At 36.8% G+C, this 9155-nt stretch overlaps 1 pseudogene; it reads left to right on the forward strand.

Moving 5' to 3' along the window:
• The first annotated feature begins 7890 nt into the window (after positions 1–7890).
• LOC119034661 (uncharacterized) lies at positions 7891–7990 on the forward strand (annotated as a pseudogene).
• Positions 7991–9155: the final 1165 nt, after the last annotated feature.

The following is a 9155-nucleotide window of genomic DNA, read 5'->3' on the forward strand; positions in this document are numbered from 1 at the left end:
ATTTTCTTGCCAACATTCTCCTCTAGGACTTTAATGGTGTCACGGCTTATATTTAAGTCTTTTATCCACCTTGAATTTATTTTGGTGTATGGTGTAAGTTGGTGCTCAAGTTTAATGAGATATCACTTTATACCAGTCAGGATGGCTATCACAAACAAAGCAACAAACAACAAATGTTGGGGAGGGTGTGGGGAAAAGGGGTCCTTAGTTCACTATTGGTGGGATTGCAGGCTGGTACAACCGTTGTGGAAAACAGTATGGAATTTTCTCAGAAAAATAAAAATCAACCTGCCTTTTGAACCAGCAATTCCACTGCTAGGATTATATCCCAAGAATCCTAAAACATCAATTTCAAAGAACCTATGCACCACAATGTTCATAGCAGCACAATTTACAATAGCCAAGAGTTGGAAGCAACCTAGGTGCCCATCAGTAAATGAATGGATCCAAAAATTGTGGTACATATACACAATGGAATTCTATGCAGCAGAGAGAAAGAAGGAGCTATTACCCTTTGCAACAACATGAATGGAACTGGAAAGCATTATGCTGAGTGAAATAGGCCAGGCGGTGAAAGACAAATACCATATGATCTCACCTTTAACAGGAAGCTAAACAACAAAACAAACAAGCAAACAGAATAAAAACAAAGACACTGAAATAGAGAACAAGTGGGCAGCGACCAGAGGGGAGAGGGAAGGGAGTTTAAGGGGAAAAATGGGGAGGGATTTTGAGGAACAAGTATGAAAGACACAGGGATGAGGATGGCGGGGAGTAGGAGGGAGGTGGGGAGTCAGGGCAGGGGGGGCTGGGATGGGAGAAATAGACAAAAAAACTATACTTGAAAAATAACTAAATAAAATTTAAAAAATAAAATATTTGACTCTATGACTGCATATACAGGTATTCTTCTTTTTTGGAGGTTCACATTCATCAGCAAGGGAACCACCTTGCTTTGGAGAAAGACCTACACTTGCACTGGTTTTCTCGCTAACCAAAAGAAACCCAAAGAAGATCCTTGCTTTTACAACAGAAGGAGAAGAATGGAGGAGCCTTCAGCATTTATTATGCAGCAGCCATTCAGAGGCAGCACACGCCCCATGCAGTAAGAGAGAAGCTGCTTTGACTATATGTGTTATTTTAGGTCTTATATATGTTAATTGTTATAATTGGGTAGGTTATTTGGGGGGGTCTTGGAAGGCTCAAACTTGCATATATCAATAAATGATATCTTAGCTTTAGGTCAGTTCATCTTACAAAAGTTTTCATAGGAATGTTCTACTTTTCAATAGTGGAGAAAACCAATGTTACTACAAACCTTACGATCAATGACCAAGGTATTTTACAGAATCTATGCCAGATAGAAACCCACCAATGACTTTGAAAATTCACATAACAACAATCTGTTCTCGTTTCCACTCTTATCCTGTTGTGTGGGTACTTCCAGAAATAACTGGGAAAAAATTTAATGTAGATATTCCTCTAAATGCGGTATCTCTTCCTCTTCCCCATAATACCTCTACACTATTCACCTTTCCACAGCCTCCTACCTCCAATCCAGAACTCGATGATGAATTTATCAAAGAGCAGAAATCTCTTCTCTGCATGGATTATTTATAGATCACTTGTTAATTGAGCAATGAAATAGATATTTACATACTGCTATTCCACTTATTGGTATAAAATGACAATATAAAAAGAAAGCTTTCAAAACATGCATAGCATTTGATTTAGCAATTCCACTTATTCAAATGTACTATTTTACATAATTTTGAGATACTTTCAGAGTTATAGAGGAGCTGCATAAACAGTTGAAAGAATTCCTGTGTATACTTCAGCAAAGTTATCCAGATGTTAACATTTGACCACATTGTCATTCTCTCTGACTGTGTGTCTCCATAGATATTAGAGGTTATTTATTAGGGCAAAATTTATAATAGAGAAAGCTGGAAAAAATCTAAATGATATGTATCAGGAAAATAATTCCTTAATACAATACATCCACTGTATAGAATATCAAATAGGAATTAAAACATTTAAAGCAATTATTATAAAGTTTAGACTTATTAGATAATGCTGAGTAAAAAAGTTATTAAACTTTTAAATGATTATAACAATTACAATGTTTATTAAACATTGTCAAGTAAAAATTCAGGATACTGATGTGACAATATGAAAATAGATTAATATTTTAAAAAACAAAGGAACATTTTTTTTAATATTAAAACAAGGGAAAAAATAAATGTAGTTATATAAATTTGTTGATTATCATTATGAATGAAATTTCTCTATTTTCTAAACACCATAACTCTTGATAGGCTGATCTTTAAGATTTTATGGATGGCTTCTTGAAAATAAAGAGGAACAAATACTGAATTTGGAAAATTTATCATAGGCTTATAGAGTAGAAGTTGTAAATTGAACCACATACCATTAAACTTTTATGCTTCATAGAAGAAAGAAGAAAAGTGGTAATTTTTCCCAAGTAGAGAATAAATAGAATTTAAAACAGAGAGCAGATCACTTGGATTGAGATTTCATAAAAAATAAGCTCACACAAGTTTGTAGTAAGTATTTAAGAGGCAGAATGCTAAATTCTGCTACACATCAGTTTAATTTTTTACTGTATTATATGATGAAATTGAGTTGTTTTGAACCTGATATTTCACTGAGACATTTTATTCTCTGGGCATTACTAGCAGGTATGTGCAATCTCATCTCCAGACTGAGCATAGTCCTTTAAACCAATGAAACATCGTTTTAAGCAATTAGAATTTATAATAACTAACATCAAAAACAGATGAGACTCCCTTAGCAAAGAATATTCCATGTATATAAATTTTAAAAGTTAAACTGCCTATTCAACACAAAGGGAAACGTGTTTGAAAATCAAATATTAAAGAGACACTGAATTCAGCTGCTGATATAATTCATGGTATAAAGAAATATGTGTTGGAGATTTCAAGTATAGGATGTTTATTAGACATGAAAGAACAAATAATTAAATATCAAGTGGACAGTTTTAGCAATAATAGAAGGTGAATTTCTGAAAAGAATCATCTTTTTTTCATCAGAACAACTAGTCTATATAAGGTAGAGGTAATCAGACACTTAATAAGACAATGTAGGTGTTGTAGACCACTCTGCCTGATTTTAGGAATTGTATCTGTACCCCTTGTGGCTATGGGCAAGAGACGACCTTTGGAATGCCAGCCACGGGAGACAAAACCTGTCTCTGGTAGCAAACGCTGCCTCAGTTCCTCTCCCTGCCCCCAAAGCTTGGTAGAAAGTCAGTAACGGGTAAGACCCCTCACAGTGGGGGGGCAACCTAAGCCAGACTCCATCACTTGGGAGGCCTTCATGGAAGGACTTGAGGAGGGGAAGGCTGCAACATAGAAGGAGCAATGGACTCTCACCCACCCCCCCTCTTTGACAAAGCCCGAGTCCCCATGTTCTCTGGGAGAAACGCTTCCTGGCTCTAATCCCCGTAAGCCTGAATACTTGTTGGAGAGAGGTGCAGCTCCTTGCCTTGCTAGAGCATGTCCTGGGGGAAAATCTGGCATCACAAAGACTTCCTGATAAACCTGTGAAATCTGCTCTGCTAAGAGTGCTTTCATTCATATGATACATTCAGAGAGGAAATGGGTATGTCTCCCAAAGTTTCTGCAATTCTTCCTTACAGACAATGACTCAGACTCTGAAGCCCTCAGGTATCTTTGAAATGTTATCTACTGTTTGATCCTTGCCGCCCTGTATTCCTGTGTATTACAACCCAATAAAAGGCTATGGATAAAGGCGCTCGGGGCCTTTTTCTCCCCAGAGAAACTGGCTGCTGCTGGCCTTTGTCTCCCCTGAGAAATTGGCCACAGCCCACTCCTCCATCCCCAAGCAGATCTCAGAATGTCTCGGCCATATTTATTCATGCACGTGTGTCCTTGGCACTGGGGGGACTTGTGAAGAAGTCACCCCCACATGTAGGGACAAGCCAACTGAACTCTTCCCAGCACAAGACAGTCTAAGGCTTAATACTTTAGACACTGTACTTGAACCCCAGACTGCATTACAGATAATATCTTTTTGGTAGCTAAGATAGACTTTATGGTGCATTAAAACTTTGCACAAAGAACATAGAAAATCTGAAACCAATCATAGTTCTAGAGGAAAACTGGCTTTTTTTTTAAGGAAAGGATGCTTTTATTCTGCTCACAGCTGAGTTTGTCATCTATTGTTACTTCACAGATGACATAATTCACAAGTTATTAAAGGTTTCACTGCAGCCTGAACTTTTCATTCCTACACGTTCCAAAACACTTTCAATTTTCTCTAACTACTCTCTAAAGTAATTTCAGTCCCAAAGAATAGAGGAGGGGAAATATACTTTGAATATATAAAACAGAGGCAGAGCACTGATCTATTATGACATTTATCTTTATGAAAGAAAAGATGGGACGACTTGCTCATAGCTGTATTTTGTATAAGCTATTTCTTCTCACTCACCTCATAAAGACACTTGCTATAAGAGATGTTAGGGATTCTTTACATTTTATACCAGCTATTTCTCTTCAGTCTTCACAGTTTTCAGAGTTGTCAAGTTTCAAATACTGTAGGACAACTTATCTTTTTCACAGTTATCATAGTGCCCTTCAACATATCTGCTACTCTTTTGGACTTCTTCCTGAATAAAAGCATGACAATAGTTTAATATTTAGTATACACAATACATATAAATAAAATTAATGTATATGAAATTAAAAAGGCATCAAGGTCTCATGATAATAATATATATAAAAGGAACCTTCAATCTCTCCAATGTGATATTTATTATTTTTTAAAATTATATTTTACTAAAGTTTCAGTTTTATAAGATGAACAAGTTTCAGAGCCAGTAGTTACCACAACTGTATCATCCACTTCAAAATGTTTTGAAGGGTAGATCTCATGTTAAATGTTTATAATAAATAAATAAACAAACAAATAAATAATTCTGTGTTCATCAAGATACATATACATATGTGATAATATAAAATAACATGTATTTGTATGTGTCTAGAAGAATATTATATAATCTAAATCTGTAAATGCAACATACATGTTAAGTAGTTAACCGTTGTCTTTGTGGAATAGCAAAAAGAGCAATTATTAGTTTTATTATGCATTTCTATATTGTCTGCTTTTCACAACAACCACAAGTTGTTTTGAAAACAAGAATAAAAATGAGTTATAAAAAAAGGAGAAGTAATCTGTGGAATAAAATAAATAACTATATAATAATATAATTAGTGAATATTAGAGTAAATTCACATTGTGAATCTGATTCAGAAGCTTAATGCAATGTCAAAAATAATTATGAAATAGAAAACACATTAAATTAAAACAAAAATTAAATATATTCAGTATAATCAAGCTTCTATAAAATGGAGCAATAGATAAGCCAAAGGGATCATTCTCAAATTCTTTTATTTAATTTAGAAAATATAAAAGTCTATACTGTATAGAAGGATCCATTAAAAAAAAGTTCTTGCTTTCAAAGTTAATTAATAACAAATATCACATCATGTACTCCAACAGCCTAACTGAATTACAAAGAATTTAATGCTAGACTTAACTACATTATGATTTTGAGGATACTGTAGTATAACAATATTAAAAGAAAGACATCCTTTTACCAAATCAGGCTTTCAGTTTTCCTTAAAAAATATGTTACCTTGTCTCTTAAGAAATTAAAATGCTTAGCATAATGCTCTCCAATCCCATCCATGCTGTCATGAAGGGCAGGGGCTCCTTCTTTCTTTCTGGTGCAGAGTATTCCATTGTGTAAAAGTACCAAAGTTTTTTGATCCATTCATTTACTGATGGGCACTTGGGCTGCTTTCTGCACTTGGCTGGAATTGTAAATTGTGCTGCTATGAACATTGAGGTGCAAAGTATTTGGAATTGCTGTTTCAGGATTCTTATGGTAAGAGAAATAAACCAGGCAGTGAAAGACAAATACCATGTGATCTCACCTGTAAGTACAACCTAATCAATGAAACAATAAGCAAGCAAATTATAACCAGAGACATTGAAATAAATAACAAACTGATAGTAACCAGAAGGGTCGGGGGAAGAGGTATAACAAGGGAAAGAAAGGGAAATGTTTTCAAGGAACATGTATAATGGACCCTTGCCCAAACACAAAAGTCAGAAGGATTGAGGGTGCAAGGTGGGAGTGAGTGGGGTGGGGAAAAGTGGTGGTGGGAAAATAGGGACAACTATACTTGGACAATAATAAAAAAATATTAGTTTATTAGTAGTAAATAATTTTAAAATGTATTAGTAGTTAGTTCCTAAATCTGCTTCTTTTTTAAAGATTTTATTTATTTAGTTTTAGAGAGGGGAAGAGAAGGAGAAAGAGAGGGAGAGAAACATCACTGTGTGGTTGCCTCTCGCATGCCCCCTACTGGGGACCTGGCCCACAACCCAGGCATGTGCCCTCGACTGAGAATTGAACTGTCACCCTTTGGTTTGCAGGCTGGCACTCAATCCACTGAGCCACACCAGCCAGGGCTAAAACTACTTATTTTAATCACTCTGCAAATACTTACTGAGTAGCTTTCATGAACCAGAAATGACAGAAGCAAACAAAACAAACAAGTCACTGTCTTGGTTAACCTTACATTCTAGTAGGAGGACAGAAAATAAATTAAATCAATAAGAAAATATACATAATGTTAGCATGTAATAAAGATGAAGAATAAAAATCAATTGGAGGAAAAATAAAAATTGAGGGGGTCAATCTTTGAGTTTAAAGGAACCACTGTGGGGATGCTGGAGTCAAGTTCAGAGAGAGGTGAAGAAGGAGGCATGTGGAGGAAAGTTTTCCCAGGCAGAAGGGGTAATAATTGCAAAAGCCTAAGGCACCTAAAGAGAGACCAGTTTTTTGGATCAAAATAGAGAGGGGAGGAATTGCTACAAGAGGAAGTCGGAGAGCTTGGACAAACTTTGTGAGACCTCCAACCTCATAACAAGGACTTGGTTTTTACCTCATGTCAGATGGGAAGCCAGCAGAGGACTCTGAGCAGGAGAAAGACACATCCGACTTCAGTGTTATCACCAACCCTCTCATTGTTGTACTCAGAATATTTTGAAGAGAGAGAGACATGGAAGCTGAAACATCACATAGGAAGCAATTGCAAGAATGTAGTAATAGATGATATCTTAGTGAGCCATGCTAACATTAGAGGTTATAGAAAATAACTCCAATATCATGCTTATATTCCTTGGATTTTATATTTTACTTTCTGCCATTTAATTTGTAACTGCCACCATCTACATCCCTTTGCTTGGAGCTGTCTGCAGTTTGAAGTCGTGAGAGCATTGTTTGATACATGAGTCCTGTCCAGAAAAAGTCCAGCAATTGTTACTACAACAAGAACAGTTTCTGCAACATCGGTGTAACCTTGCAGCCAAGGAGAGTGGACTTTCGGAATGTGCATGCATGAACAATGATGACTTCACTGTAATAGTCAGTGCAGGGAGTACTCGCTCATTGAGTGAGCATGTGTACTGAGTGGCCACCACATTCAAAATGACTGAGCCAGTAGAGCAATGAATCTGCATCAAATTTTGTGTTAAGCTTGAACATTCCTTTGCAGAAACTATTCGGGTGATTCACAAGGCCGCAGCTATAGGCAACTGATGGTTGGCAGCTTCATCATGACAATGCACCCACTCATGCATCACATCTTGTACAGAGTTATTTTTTGGCAAAACACAAAATCACCCAGATGACTCATCCCCACTACATCCTAGATTTGGAGCCCTGTGACTTTTATCTTTTCCAAAAACTAAAATCACCTTTGAAAGGGAAGAGATTTCAAACCATCAGTGAGACTCAGAAAAATATGATGGGTGCTTGGTTTGGCAGCACATATACTAGAATGATACAGAGAAAATTAGCGTGGCCCTGCGCAAGGATGACACGCAAATTCATGAAGCATTCCATATTTTTTATCCTAAGTACTCTGAAACACCAATCCAAAAGAACCTATGTACCCAATGTTCATAGCAGCACAATTTATAACAGCCAAGTGCTGGAAGCAACCTAGGTGCCCATCAGTAAATGAGTGGATCCAAAAACTATGGTACATTTACACAGTAGAATTCTATGCAGCAGAAAGAAAGAAGGAGCTCCTACCCTTTGCAACAGCATGGATGGAACTGAAAAGCATTATGCTGAGTGAAATAAGCCAGGCGGTGAAAGACAAATACCATATGATCTCACCTTTAACAGGAACCTAAACAACAAAACAAACAAGCAAGCAAAATATAACTAAAGACCCTGAAATACAGAACAGGCTGACAGGGACCAGAGGGGAGAGGGGAGAGAATTTCAGGGGAAAAGAAGGACTCACAGGAACAAGTATAAAGGACACATGGACAAAAACTAAGGGGGGGTGGAAATTGGAGGGAGGTGGGGAGCACTGGGGGGGGAATAGAAGTAAAAGACAGAAAATTGAACTTGAACAATATTAAATTAAAAAATTGCCCTGGCTGGTATAGCTCAGTGGATTGAGCATGGGCTGTGAACCAAAGGGTCATCAGTTCAATTCCCAGTCAGGGCACATACCTGGGTTGCGGGCCAGGTTCCCAGTGGGGGCCACGTGAGAGGCAACCAAACATTGATGTTTCTTTCTCTCTTTCTCCCTCCCTTCCCCTCTGTCTAAAAATAAATAAATAAATAATCTAAATATATAAATAAAAATAAAACAGAAAAAAAGAAAAATATGATGGGGCAGCTCATGGTGATTGGGAGAACTGTGTAAAGTCCCAAGGTGCCTACTTCAAAGGGGACTGAGGTATCATTGTCCTATGTACAGTATTTTTTATGTCTTGTATCTTCCTCATTAAATGTCTCCATTTTTCATTCTACATGGTTGGATACTTTCTCAACATACCTTTTTTGTGTGAGTGTGTGTGTATTAGATAAAGATCAAAAGAGGCTGAGCAAAAAGCAGATGTCAGTCTAGCAGCAGATAATCATGATCCTTACTGAATTTTCAGTCTTGATCCTTTTCTCAGACTCAGAGTCAGTCAACTGAAAGAGAGGGTGAGATGAGTTGAGAAAAGATTTTGCAATGCCACTGTGAGCAGACAATAATGATTACCCATGTTTT

Source organism: Artibeus jamaicensis, unplaced genomic scaffold, assembly GCF_021234435.1.
Source record: "Artibeus jamaicensis isolate MK-2021 breed Jamaican fruit bat unplaced genomic scaffold, CSHL_Jam_final scaffold_1964, whole genome shotgun sequence".
NCBI lineage: Eukaryota > Metazoa > Chordata > Mammalia > Chiroptera > Phyllostomidae > Artibeus > Artibeus jamaicensis.